Below are 14,999 nucleotides of genomic sequence, written 5' to 3' on the forward strand. Positions count from 1 at the left end.
ACTCATAGAACTAAACACCAAAAAGATAAGCAATCCAATTAAAGAAATAGGCAGAGGACCTGAATAGACATTTCTCCAAAAAGGACATACAGATGTCCAATAGGCATGAAAACATAATCAGAGAAATACAAATTAAAAACACAATGAGATATCACCTCATACCTGTCAGAATGGCTATCAGCAGTAAATCAACAAACAAGTGTTGGCAAAGATGTGAGAAAAGGGAACCTTGTGCACTATTGGAAGGGTTGCCAATTGGTGCAGCCACTATGAAAAACAGTATGGAGTTTCCTCAAAAAATTAAAACTAAAACTACCATATCACCCAGCAATCTCACTTCTGGGTATTTCTCCAAAGAAATGCAAAACCCTAATTTGAAAAGAGACACGCATCTCTGTGTTCATTGCAACATTATTTACAATGGCCAAGATATGGAAGCAATCTAAGTGTCCAATGATAGATGACTGGTTAAAGAAGATGTGGCACATATATACAATGGAATATTACTAAGCAATAAAAAAGAATGACATCTTGCCATTTGTGACAACATGGGTAAATCTAAAGGTGTTATGCTAGTTGAAATAAGTCAGACAAAGACAAATATCATATGATTTTACTTAAATGTGGAATTTAAAGAACAAAATAAACAAACAAACAAAACAGGAACAAATTCATAGATACAGAGAATAAACTGATGATTGCCAGATGAGAGGAGGTTTAGATGCTGGGTGAGAAAGGTGAAGAGATTAAGAAGTACAAATTGGCAGTTACAAAATAATCATGGAGATGTAAAGTATAGCATAGGGAATGTAGTCAAATAATATTGTAATAACTATGTATTGTGCCAGGTAGGTACTAGATTTATTGGGGGGATAACTTGTAAGTTATATAAATGTCTAACCACTATGCTGTACACCTGAAACTAATAAAATATTGAACGTCAATTGTAACTGAAAGTTTTTTTTAAATTAAAAATATATACTCCATGGTGGTTGCTGCATATTGGAAGACAAACACTATTATCATTTTTAGTAAAAACTGTATTAGGAATCAGGAATATAAAAATTCTTTTCATTATAACATGGTAAAAATCATAGACTTTCTGAAAAACATGATATTGAATTAACCATGCTACAGAAACAAAAATTATAAATGAATATGTAAAATAGTGAAACATATAAATGTATACTTTACACTTGTGCAGCATTGATGCATATTAAACTGCTATGTTAATTTTCTAAATTAAAACTGCAAATTTGTTTTAAGGCATAAAAATGATTTTTAACAAGAAAAACATTCTGGATTCTCTCTCTCTCATATATATATATATATATAGAGAGAGAGAGAGAATATATACTATATATGTATAATATATACTATATATAATTATATATGTATATTATATATAAGTATATATTATTATATATTATTATCACAAATTATTATTGAGTTTCTACTGCATGTCACTGATGAGGTAGATTAAATACCACTTCTAGTGTAATTTGTTTACTAGTCAAGGCAGAGACAGAAAACAAACCAGCATGCAAATTATCTGAATAAGACAAGTTGTAAACTCAGATTGTAAGTTCTATGATAGAAATAATGTAGGGGCACGGGATAGAGAAAGTCTTCAGGAAGAGGAGACAACTGGTTTGGCTGGGTAAAAATAGTTACCTTGAGGAAGCATTCTAGAGGAGACAGGATGGAAAAGAGAGAAATGGCCATGTCAAGATCTGGGGATAGGATGCTCACCTGCACAGGGAATAAATTAAAGTGCAAATCTCTAAGCATCCATGACTTGGCATGTTCAACACAAGTGAGTTTGGTGTTGCTGGAATTGAGCAAGGAAAAAGAATGGTAAGGGTTGATATCAGAATGATAAGCAGGGGTAGATTCATTCAACACTTTGTGAGCCATGGTGAGGAATGTGAATGTCATTTTAAGTATAATCAGAAGCCACTGGAGGGTTCCCTTCCTTGGAAATGAAATGATATGAGCTATATGTTCAAAAGATAATGTTGATTATTAAACAGAGAAAGAATGCAGGGGAATAAGAGGGAAGAAGTTGGGCCAGTATAGTAATCCAGGCAAGAGCTGATGGTGGCTTAGATGAGGTGAGGCTATAGATCTTACAAGATGGCATACTGCCCACATAACATATAGCAAAATCAAGGAATAGAAAAAGTAAGGAACATAATTTATTGGGCCGTGCCAGTGCTTTACGAAATGAACTGCATAATTTCCCTTTGAGTTCCCATCCTGAGATAGCCCATCCTGAAGGTGATTTACAAATAAGTGTCAAACTTGTTTCTACAGAAAGATAAGAGAAAGAAAACTCCCTTTAAAACATACCAATTAAAAAGATTTCTGCTACTTTATGGGTAGAGAAGTTGTTTTTTCCACCTAAAATAACTGGAAAAAAAATTTTGCAGGAAATTGTTTAATTGAAGCATTGCAAATATGTTTGGTTCATGCCACTGTTTCCAGGCATTTATAAATGGGTTCAGAATGTTGTTCAGGCACCAGAAAATAAACCTCCGAGCTATTTACTACCTCCATGATATATAAAGTTTGCAGTTTTGATTTTGTGTGATTATGTTCAGCAATGGTGACCTTTAGAGGCAACAATATTGAAGTGTAATGAGGAGATGTTTGATCACTGGTATACAATGAAGAGTTGGTGCTACTTCCCCATTTCTTCCTGGAATTCGTGAAATTCAACTGACAGGCTTTAACCTTTAGACTGCTGAAGTTATAAAATGTATAGGGATTTAGGCTGTTTATACAACACGTTAGATATATGAAATTTTTAGACACTGTAGCTTCTTTTATCATCTGGTAAAATGATTTTGTATATTTAATAATATCAGTCACTGGTAACCATGACAGGCTGCACTCGGGTATATCACAAAGCATATGAAGTATAGGTTGATGAAAGTAGGAGTAGGGGACATTGAGTAAAATAAATAGAAAGTGGGTATTCTCCCCAGACCAGGTGTTTTCAAAACAGATGAATAAAGCTCCTCTACTATTTCCTTTGCATCTAGGCTAGCATAAATGCTAGCTGGTAAGAGATAACCCCTGGGTCTTGCTTGCTAAAAATGTCATTGAACTCAAGAATGTTTTAAATAAAAGAAAAATTAAATGTGAGGTGCTAATGGATTAAAGGCTCTGATAACCAGATGGAATCCCCTTTGGAGGAGTAATCAGTGTTGGAAATGTTGGCAAGGGTGAAAGGAAACCAATGAGAACAGAAGCTCAGAATTTGGGGCCTGTTTGAATTAATTTATAATAGCACAAGTAGAATCTCCCAAATAAATGATTTCTAATTCTTGTTTAGAAGACGTTTTACTAAATCACTCATTTTTTGGCTGATGCTCCAAACCCTGATTGACAATACAATCAGCCTTTCCTAAGTAACTGTAAGATTTTGGCTCTTTAGATAGGAATTTAAAGAGTATGGAATAAGTACGTGCCATTTCTAAGTAAGCTCGTGATTAGATGCATATGCATTAGTTATAGGAACTTAACCTGTAGGGAGGAAATAACTTATCCCAGGTATTAATTTAACAACACACATATAAAAGAAGCAAATGATTCAGAAATAAGTACAGAACCTATTTCTGTGCATTTATGAAAGTAAGAAACTTCGATCAAAAAGCAGTGCTCATGCATCTTGGTTAGATAATGACTCCATGGCAATAGAACACATCTATTAAATACCTGGTTACATTTGAAGATTCCAGAGATGAATCAACCAACATGGTCATTGGCTTCTAGGACCCAGTTCGATCAAGGACAAGTTCTAATCTTATTTTTCTTTGTACTCCTGGTTTTTCATACAGAATCTGTCAGATAGACAGTAACTACATTTTCACTGAATGAATGGAGAAATGATTGAAGATTAAGCACACCCAAGAAGAATTAAGCACCTTAACAAATGACGTATTTAAATAATTGACAGTTTACATTCCATATATAAAAAAGAGAGCAATGTGATTCATGTAGCATGTTTCCTAAAGAAAATCAAGCCCACTGAATGTTTAGAAGAGCTAGAGCCAAGAAGATACCTCTGAAATCTCATTCAGTTGGATTAGGAAATGTTTGCAAAAGGGATGAAATTCAAAGTGTAATTAAAAGAAAGATAGTGATATGTGGGGCATGGAAGGCATTTTCCTGAGTGTTCTGCACTTCTTTTGTGACAATTCCAGGAAAAAAGGACAGCTCTCTGTTGAAAACACATAGAAGCGTAGTTCAAGATTTTGCAGGACAGGTCTACAAAAGCAACGGATTTAATTTTTTTTTTTTTAATCTGAAAACTAGAGGAGGAAATTCACTAAAGAGGAGATACATTTTTAAATGATCACAAGTCATAAGTCATAGCTACTTATCAAAGAATTACATGAAAGAGGTGGGGAAATGTCCAAATTACATCACATACTAGTGAGAACAAGAGCAGATTTAAGCGTATCAGTGTGGTGTGATGATGTCACAAAGCTTGTCACAAGGTCTAATACTGTTCGAATTCTTTGAAATAAGGACAAGAATAAAGCAACCTGCTCTAAGACAGTCTGATATGATGAAAGTATCCAAATTCAGTGTCTGTAGAAAGAACTTTCAATTTCTAAGTCTTCTATAATATCACTCGAAATTATAATAAATTGAAATTTTTGTAATCTAAATGATATATAAACTAGAAAATGTAAAAATGATATAATTAATTTAGAGCTCATGGTGGTATGTTTTATTCATAATCATGGTAGGTGAAATAAGCTTGTTCCTTTATTATTTTTAATTACTATTTATTGAGTACTTTGTCATGTACCAAGCACTTTATATACATTATTTCAATCCATTTTCACATTAGCCAATGTGATAGGTACTTTATCACTTTGCAGATGAGGAAACTGAGGGATTGAGAGGTTAAATATTTACCTGTGGTGGTTCAGGAATTTGAACAGTCTGACTTCAGTGCCTGCTTTCTTAGCCACTAGGCTGTATTACTAACAAGGTGACTATTAACAGTGTATTAGTCAGCTCTAGCTGCCCATAACAAAATACTATAGGCTGAGTGGCTTAAAAAACAGTTGTTGTTTTTTTTCCTCACTGTTTTGGAGACTGGAAGTCCAAGATCAAGGTGTTGGCAGGGTTGATCCAGGTGTCTGGTGAGGGCTTCCCCCTTGGGTTGCAGATGGTTGCTTTTTCACTGTGTGCTCAAATGACTTCTTTGATGTCTCCTCTTATAAGGTCACTAATCCTATCAGATCAGGACCAAATTCTTATGACCACAATTGACTTTAATTACTTCTTTAGAGGTCCCATTTCCAAATACAGCCATATTGATGGTTAGAGCTTTAACATACACATTTGGAGGAGACACAAACGCTCAGTCCATAACAGATAATATCTCCTAATTGTATCTTGGTCCATTTATAAGAATGACCATTTGTACACTGCCTTTCTCCTCCAACTCACAGGGAGGTTGTTTCCAATTTCCATCCAGCCCTTTTCTTCAGAGAATATCTCCACTGTCCTGTGCACAGGTCCCTACCTGCTCACTGCTGGGGGACACTGTGACCATGTGATGGTCTTCTCAACCAGTTCAGTTTCCTGTATCTTTTCCTGCATGGAGCAGGAGGACACATAGAGCCCTCATGTATGCTCTTTTTACCTATTCTCCTTTATCTTTCACTCCTCACAGTTCACATAGCTCCATTTCAAGTAATGATTCTGATATGTACTCACACTCTATTTAATTTTCTCATTTCCTGTGCTCTTTCTTGTCAATTTAGATTTCCTTAAAAAAGAAAAATATAATTTCCTATATTGATTTTGTCTGTGAATTATAACATAATAAGAACAAATTAAAATAAAACCTGGATACCAATGGTGGACAAAGGGATGGTCTTTACTAAGGATAAGTGTACAATAAAGAAAAGTAAGGCCTTGGATCCATGCAAAAGACTTCTGCCCCCTGCCCCTCTGTTATCCTGGTCAAAACAGAATGACTCAGAATTCTTTCTTATAAACTCATTGATGTTTCCCGTGGTTCTCACCTTTTTCTAAGTAACCAGCCGAGGTTGCTGTCAGTGGAAATGCAGACTAGATAAGAACTAAGGTATGTTCTAGGATCCTGAGATTTTTGGGACTGTGAGAGAGTCACATAATCTGGTGGTAGCCTCACATTTCTTTTTTCTCTGTAAAATGAGAACGTTGCACTAAATTACCCTGAAGGTCCTTTTAGGTTTAAAACAGAATGTTTCAAGGGTTGGGTAGGTTGTGTAGAAAAAGGAACTCTCATAAACTGCTGGTAGGAATGTAAATTGGTACAGCCACTATGGAAAACAGTATGGAGGTCCCTCAAAAAATTAAGAATAGAGTTGCCATATGACCCAGCAATCCTTCTTCTGGGTATCTACCCCAAAAATCTGAAAACATTCATCCGTAAAGATATATATACCCCTATATTCATTGCAGCATTATTCACTGTGGCCAAACATGGAAACAATCAAAGTGTCCTTCAATAGATGACTGGAGAAAGAAGACGTGGTACATATATACAGTAGAATATTACCCAGCCATAAGAAAAGATGAAATGCTGCCTTTTGCAACTACATGGATGGATCCTGAGATTATCATGCTAAGCTAAAAGAAGAAGACAGAAAAAGTCGAGAATCATATGATTTCACTCATATGTGTGACATAAAACTAAAAGCAACAAATGTGAACAAGACAAACCAGCAAAAACTCAAAGACACAGACAACAGTTTAGTAGTTACCAGAGAGTAAGGGGAAAGGAGGGAGGTAGAAGAAGGTAAAAGGGGGTCAAATATATGGTGATGGAAGGAGAATAGACTGGGTGGTGAACATACAATGCAATATATAGATAATGTGTTATAGAATTGTACACTTGAAACCTTTATAATTTTATTAACAAATGTCATCCAATAAATTTATTAAAAAAAATAAAAACAAACAAACAAATCCAATGTTTTTCAACTAAGCAGATCTCAGAGCAGGATTTTGTTCCTTTATTCTTTCTATCCTCTAAAACATTCATTTGTGTAGGGGAAGTTTGGGGGGAAAGTATTAAAGTTGCCACAGGAGTGGTTTCAAAGGCTGGGAGTGGGACAAGTGGATAGGCAAGAATGAAGCTGAACCCCTCAACATTCTTTCCTGATTCCTTCAGAGCATCTTGACCTTGCTGCCATTCATTTCCCTTTTGAAATAGTCTCCTTTCTTTCTCCTATGAAATGAAACTTGTTGGTTGTATTTGAACATCCTGTCTGCTTTCTCAAAGGTTTGTCTTTCTCCTTTTGCCCTTAAAATAAGAAATTCTCCAGAAATTTGTCCTTAGATTTATGTTTTTCACCCTGTATATTGTGCAGCAAGCTCAGTTCTTAAGAGTGTTAATATGAGGTTTAAACTAGTGGGTTGATATCAAGCTCTACCAGTTGACTCTCCTGACAGTCACCGAGCCCTTAAACCCTAAGAGTCTTCCTAGAGCCCAGCCGCCCAGATGTCTTTAGAGCCAGTCAGATAGCAAATCCTAGTGATTTTAAGTCTGAAAATCCTTTGAAACCTCTTCTCCCTAGCCTAACTCTTATTAGGCCCATGGAATCTCTCAAAAGAACTTTGCAAAAACTTTCTGAAAATTTTTTCTGCTTCCCGTTAGCATCCTAGGCTGCCATCAGGAGACCATTCTCCAAATTGCTATTCTCAGGTGAGTCCCTTTCTCATGAATTGTCAATGTTCTCTGCCCCCTGCCCCTCTGTTACCCTAGTCAAGTACAGCCCTTAGCATGGTTTTGAAGGCTACTCATAACCTGACTCCAAGCTACCTTTCTAGCGTCCCATCTTACACTTTTCTCTTAACCCAGCCCATGCACCAACAACATGGACTCCACGCTATTCCTCAGAAAAGCCTGATGCTTTCCCACCCGGGTGCCATTCATGTGATTCCCTGCACCCAGAAAAATTCACTTGTTCATCAAAGTTCAGATCAAATCATATTTCATTCATGGGTTTTCTCCAACTACCAAATATTCAAAATCTCTGCCCATCTTTTGAATTTTCTATAGCTCTTAACATTCTCCCTACCCCCAAATTAAGAGAGTAATTTATAGCCAATGCAGAATCTCTAGGAAATACAGAAAAACAATGGATAAGACCAAAAACTTTTCAAAGAAAATACTGTTCACATTTAGATATATATTAGTTCCAATATTTTCCTATTGCATATTATTATGCAAAAGTAATGTAACATTTTCTATGCAGGGTTGGGAATCCACTATGTGAAGGGCTGACTTAAGTTATAGGAGGATTTTCAACTGCATGGATGGAGGGTGCCCCTAACCCTCCTATCCCTCCGTTGTTGGTCAACTGTAACCTGAATTCTAATTTTTAGTCTGCTTTGATTACCTTTGTATATATCTGGAACATTTTTTTCTTAACTAAAGATGTACCTTAATGATAAGATATTAAATAAAACTTTAAGCCGTTAAAAATTACCTTAATATCAACATTTACAACATTCTGCTTTGAATTCTTTAGTTCCAGGTCTATTATCTGTGCTAAAACTTTATTTTTTGATGTTATAAATCATACATTAGGTTATCACAAATACTGTAGCTTAATCAGAATGTAGCTTAATCTAAAGAGAAAAAGAAAATTATATAATTATTTGTGCATTAAGTATTGATTAAATGATCTGGCTCAGTCCCAGAGAGAGCATAGGAGAGTATTTGCCCGTGTGATCAGTAAATGAGCATATTCTGTTTAAAAAATCTAAGTTCTTAGAAAAGTTGCCTCTACAGATCTGCCCTTTGTTTAGCAAGGCTAAGTCAAATTTCATAACATGAAGCTTAACATTGCTGATTTCTAGTGCTGGTGAGGGTTATTTAGTGTTTTATCAGCTGAGATTTTGCTTTTTTTTTTTTTTTTTTTCGTATTTTAAGGAAGGAAAAAAGTTATTTTCATTGTGACAGATTACTTGTCTAATTTAACTGAGACACATTTTTCAACTAAAGTGACCTTAAATAACATGGATTTTGATTATGGGAACTTAAAATTAGTGTCTCATAAAATTTAATGAAGAATAAAACTAAGCATTTATATATTTTTGAGACATTAAAAAACTTACCTACACAGGCGACTTTATTTTTAGAACTTAAAAATTCTGCCATATTTAGTATGTATTATGTAGTACATATGTAATATTATGTATTTGAAGTCATACAACTACTTAAAACATCAGTACCTTTTTATTTTTAGTTAGAAAAAAATGTAATTGGTACTTTTTTGAGGAACTCAGCCCTGGCTGAATAGATTTTGTTCAAATTCCCCAAATTATTTTCAAATTTACACACGTTTAAGAAAACAGAAGTAAAATATGATGAGGAGAACTCAGAGGAAATCAAGATAAATCTATTTCAAACTACTTAATAGGATACTTGACATTATAATTTCCTAGGGCCTTCTACTTGACACCATTTTTACCACATTAGGAAAAAAGATTTAAGATACATTTATGTTTGTCATTTTGATTCAGTTATTCTACTCATTCAACAAATACTTGTTATTATGTACCTATTAAGCACTAAGTACTATACTAATTTCTGGGGATATATAGCTAAGAACCAGACATAATTCTTACCATCACAGAACTTAAAATCAAGAGAGATAGATGTTACTCTTACCACTAAAAGGAGAAAACAAAGTTCAAATAGCTATACTCTAGTTTGAATTGTCCATACAGAGAGAAAACAATGGGTTTAGAAAAAAAGTTCTAACTTCATTATTATTTTATTTTTACTTCAAGCAAATTCTCATTGGCAATGTGAAGAAGACCAACTTTTCTAAAATTTTTCTATCTTTGATATACAGATTTTTGTACCTCTGGGTAAGCTTTATATGTGCTTTTGGTTTTCCTTTGTATTTCATAATTTTGGACATCAATTTTAGGAAATAAAAACATATTTATTCCAACTCTTTCATTTATATAGATGAAATAAATGAGGCTCAGTGAGGTGATGTGACTTGCCTACGTCATTTAGTTGTGATTAATAGTAACAGGGGTCAGGGTTGAGTCAATTAAGTTGAAGCCCAACCACAGTTTGGAACATTAGTCCTATTTGATGTTTCTGGGGTTTCTGTGTCCCTTCATACCTTCCCTCAAGTTCTCCCATTGCTGCTTGAGACTATCTCCTCATTTGTCCTTTGCATCATTATTGCTTCTTTTTCCAGCTTGTGTTTGTCCTTCTTTTGCTTCAATACAGAGCATGACTTTTTCTTGATCTGGTAGCCATCTGCTATCAATGTTCAACTAGACACACCAATCCCTCAATTTATTTCAATCAGAAAATCTTATTGCTTAAAAAAACAATAAATGCCAGAACATATGAAAAAATAGGTGTAAAGATAAAACTATTTAGTGCTCTAATAGCTAGTTAGAGAAAATAATCTTTCATTTGAAAAGTGGTGACCCATTTTTCATTACTCTAGGATATTAATTTGTAGAAACAAGTATTTTCTTTTTTACATATCAATGAAAGATGTAAACTTATGTATCTTTATACAAATCAAATATTTTGGATTTTATATAGTGTCTTTGATCTTAAATTAAGAAGAGAAATCTAACCATAACATAGGAGTCATCTTAGGTAAACTTTTCTAAATCATATTCACATTTTCAAAAAACTGAACAAAGATGGTATTTCATCAAAAGAAAGGTCTAAGTGAACAAGAATACTCTTTTTTCCCATTTAGAAAGAAAATGTATTAATTATGGCTTTTATAGGCCAATGACTATAGCCTTGGCCTTTTTGGCTGACCTGCATTACCATTTGAAAACCTCTATGTTCAATAAAAAGAACAATACGCAGTGTGCTTTAATGCAGACATGATTTAACTGCTATAACTGTTCTTCATTATTTTATAAACAAATTTGCATTAAGGAGACATTAAGTTAGTTGTAGAAAATACTGCCAACCTCATGCCATCATTCATACATTCTATGACTATTCTAACGTTGGAGTGGTAAAAATTTCTTTTGGCTTTTAATAGTATCTCTGTAACAATCAGGAGGCAAAAAAGCACATTAATTTCCTCCCTTCCATTTTATCCCCACTTGAGATACTACCTCAAATGAGTCTACAGACAAGGACTTTAAACGCAAATAAGAAAATCATACCAGAAGTTTCAACTGTCAGCTTCTGCTTAGAAGATCCTTAATAAAACCTTCAGGTCAAGATTTATGTAACATCCGACAAAATCACTGGTCTGAAGTTGCAAACAAAGTATTAATGAAGGCCGCCCACTGTGGCTTAATCATCTCAATGACAGACACTTCTTGGCAATCAAGGTTCCTCTGATGATCATCTCACCAAACAGTTCTGATTTTATCTCACCATCACTTTGGTTGAGTTTATAGAGAAGAGGACTCATCCATAACCAAACACATTCAATAGCACCTTGCAAATCAAAGTGCTTCTAACTATGAATTATGGTATCGAGTAGCAATAGATAAAATAAATTCAATACCAACTTTTGTAGGGCTGGGAAGTCTCCAGATTTCCTTAGTTGGAGAATACAGGAAAACGACAACACTGAAGGAGTCCAGTGTGCTGGAGGCTGAAACCGACTTCCCTGCCATGTGAAGTTGTGGGTATTAATTTGGTTAATTTCTAATGATCATCCGTAATAACTTACAAAAGAGTTTGAATAATGAAACAACGTAAAAAGAAATTTGGTTCCAAAAATAAGCCTTTCTAAGACAGAAAATGTCTTAAAAACCTGCAGTATTTAGAGGCTTAATTAGTATACTGGGTCATTATGACATCTAGCTCGTTTCATTACCCTCCTAATGTATTATTAGTTGGCAGTTAAATACTGTCTGCTGGGACCTAAGAGTTTTTCCTCTTGTCTTTCTGGTCAGACTTATTGCCTAGGCCGACAGCTTACCTGTAGTGAGGAAGAAATGGAACACCAATTAGAAAGCTTTCAGCCCAGCACCCATGGAAAAGCCAAAAGCTGATAAAGGTCAGCGTGAAATTTGAATGACAGGGCTAAAATCTTTTACTCATAATTTTGTGTTTGCAGTAGAATTCAGAGCAATTCACAGCCTTAAAGGCCTTAAGTGAGAACAGCAATTAATTGTAATGAATAATCTGACAAATCTGGTTGACATATGGCTGCTAATGCCCTCCTTTCTAGTGGGAGCAGTGGAGGGATTAGATTAACTCAAATGAAATCTGGGACCGCCATGCCATCTGCATGTTCAGTAGGAAATGGTACATGTTAAATGGTGAGTGGGTAGATAGCTGTCTTGTACTCATCTCTCTCTGAGCCCTTGGCAGATCTGGGAATAGCAGTTTTATTACTGCACCAGCTGCCTGTCAATAGAGTAATACGGAAAGGAACAGAGTACAACCTAGAAAGCTAATACACCAAGAAGCTGTTAAAAATTAACTAGATACAATTAACATGGGTTTCTAAATTTCTCTGTTTATACAATGCATATTTATATTTTGATTTTTGGTTCACCCTGTTGAATATTCACTAATTAAACAGTTTCATTTCCATCTGCACTATTTATTTATGTGCCCTACGTGGAGATACATGTGGCAGCCAGAGACTGAGTTCCACATATTTTTGTATGTGAATAAAACTAACTTTCACTTTTCCATTATATTGTGGGTCAGGTAGAGAATGATTATATGAAATCTACACATAATCCCTAAACCCCATTAAGAAAGTCCGGCCTCCTGCCCTCAAATTCTGCCTCCCCTCACCTTTTTTTAACTCGAAAGTTAACAAGTAGTGAATTGGAGTTCATAACTCTTTATTCTGTTTGGCCACTGTGCTTCCTCTAATGAAGGAAGCAATCATCAGAGAGATGGCTAACAGCACAGGAGAACTCACAAGCGTTGTGATTGATTTCTGCGCTATCCAATGGTGACCGTTTGTGTTAGGAAAGGAAGATGACACGCGTACTCATTTCCTCACACCAGCTTTTCAAGTGTCCATCACCAAGCCAAATTCCTCCTTGATCTTGCTGCCTTGCTGAGTGGAGTTTACTTTTTATTTCACTTGAATACCTTGTATTAAACTCTGAGGCTAAACTGTTATTTGAACAAACAGCCCATATACAGACCTTCCCTGTGGGGTATGAGTTAAATCCCAGCCGAACTCGCCCACTTCCGCTTAGGCCCCGGTTGCCACTGCGGTTATTAGTCACTGGAGAATATAACTGCTGAAACCTCATCCCACCTCCTTCTCTTTATAGGCTTTTTACTTGATCAAATTAAATCCACACAAACCTTGTGTGCTCGAAAAGAAAACAAACGAAAATTCTCTTCTGAATCTCTTGTCACTCACGATTTCTTAGAGGCTTCATGGAGCACAACGCTCTCTGATTCTGGCAAGTTCTCCTTCCTAGCAGAACTTCCAACACATCCCTGTTTTACAGGGAAGTAAAACTGAAGCACAAGCCTGTTAGCAGGTTCACCCTTAATCTCCGAACGGGTCAGGACAACTTGACAACACTCAGAGTTTTACACAATAGTTTTATCCAAAATGAGCAATTCAATGAAGGATAAAACAGAACTCATGTGGCGGTTATGGAGAAAAATCAGAACACTAAGAGAGACAAAATTCCCTTTCTGGAAACATCAACCTTGATGGCCAGTTTTAAATCCATTCTCATCTGTGGTTTAGTATGGAGGCAGTGAGATGACAGCGGAAAAATCACTGCCTTGTTTTAGGAAAGTTTAATCTTGACCCAATGCTGTGTGGTCTCAGGCATGACTCTTAACCTCTCTGAGCTTTCGTTTCCTCCTCTGCATAGGGAATTAGTTCAACAATGTGACATTGTTATAGGGGAAGATATTTTCTGTGTCTTTTTAATGTGAAGTGGGTGGTGCTGGGTTGCCTACAGTTAATATGGGGTTGCCATTTCTCTTTTCTCTAAGTGGTCCAATTACCATCTCTAATTTATTTAAATGCTTTATAAACCTTAAATGTGTTTGAAGTACCCTATCTAGTAATGGCGTATACTAAATGTCAGCCTGAGATCCTAATAACTTATTTGTGGTAATTAAAACATATCTATACTTCTAAGGTTGTAAGGGAATCTGCAACCTTTAAGCAGTGTTTTCATCGGCCTCCAAGCAAGGTGGTACTTAACAAAGCAGAAAGAAGCAATGCTACTTCAAAGGCTGTTAAAGCCAGAAGATTTTATAGCCTTTATGGGTAACACCATCCAATATTTTCAGAGCATCTTTAATATGAAGTTTTTTAATGTGTTAAATGTAAGGTGAGCCCCTCAGTTTTTCTGCCCACAAGAATAATACTGGTGTTCCTAATGTTTGAACTGTACTCTATTCCAGTATTCCTGAACTGTTTATTCCAGTATTCCTGTAGCTACATCCACTGTCCTTAACAATTAGGACTTAGAGGACCAGATGAAATTTTTACTGTGTAATCATTTTGAGATATTTTTAAGCAGCTGTTACTAGTTGCTAATTATACATGTGATGATTGAAAGTTCAACTCTTACTCAACTATAAAATGAAATATTTAGGTTAAGCCTAAAATCTTTATAATTTTCTTCTCAGCAAGAATAATTTGGGTATAGAATTTGAAATGTATGGACACTTCATGGATAATGTTCAGGGGTGATGTTCAAAACATTTAATTTGGCCTGGGTGTGGGACAATTGAAACAGACGCAACCTGGAAAAAACTGGTATGGCCATAGAGATATTTACTGGCTGAATATTAGTGATATTAATGTAAAAATTGCAGTTGTTCAACTAGTGGTTTCATTTACGGTTTCAGTACAGAGACTGCGGGACTTTTGAACTTTGAACAGAGAGAGCAGTGGTTTTCAAAACTGTGGTCCAGAATTAGCAGCTTCAGTGATACTTGGGAAGCCGTGAGAAAGGCAAATTCTCAGGCTCTACCCCCTGGGTTGTGGGGTCTACTTATTGAATCAGAAATT

The sequence above is a fragment of the Rhinolophus sinicus genome, linkage group LG01 (genome assembly GCF_036562045.2).
Source record: "Rhinolophus sinicus isolate RSC01 linkage group LG01, ASM3656204v1, whole genome shotgun sequence".
NCBI classification, from domain to species: Eukaryota; Metazoa; Chordata; class Mammalia; order Chiroptera; family Rhinolophidae; genus Rhinolophus; species Rhinolophus sinicus.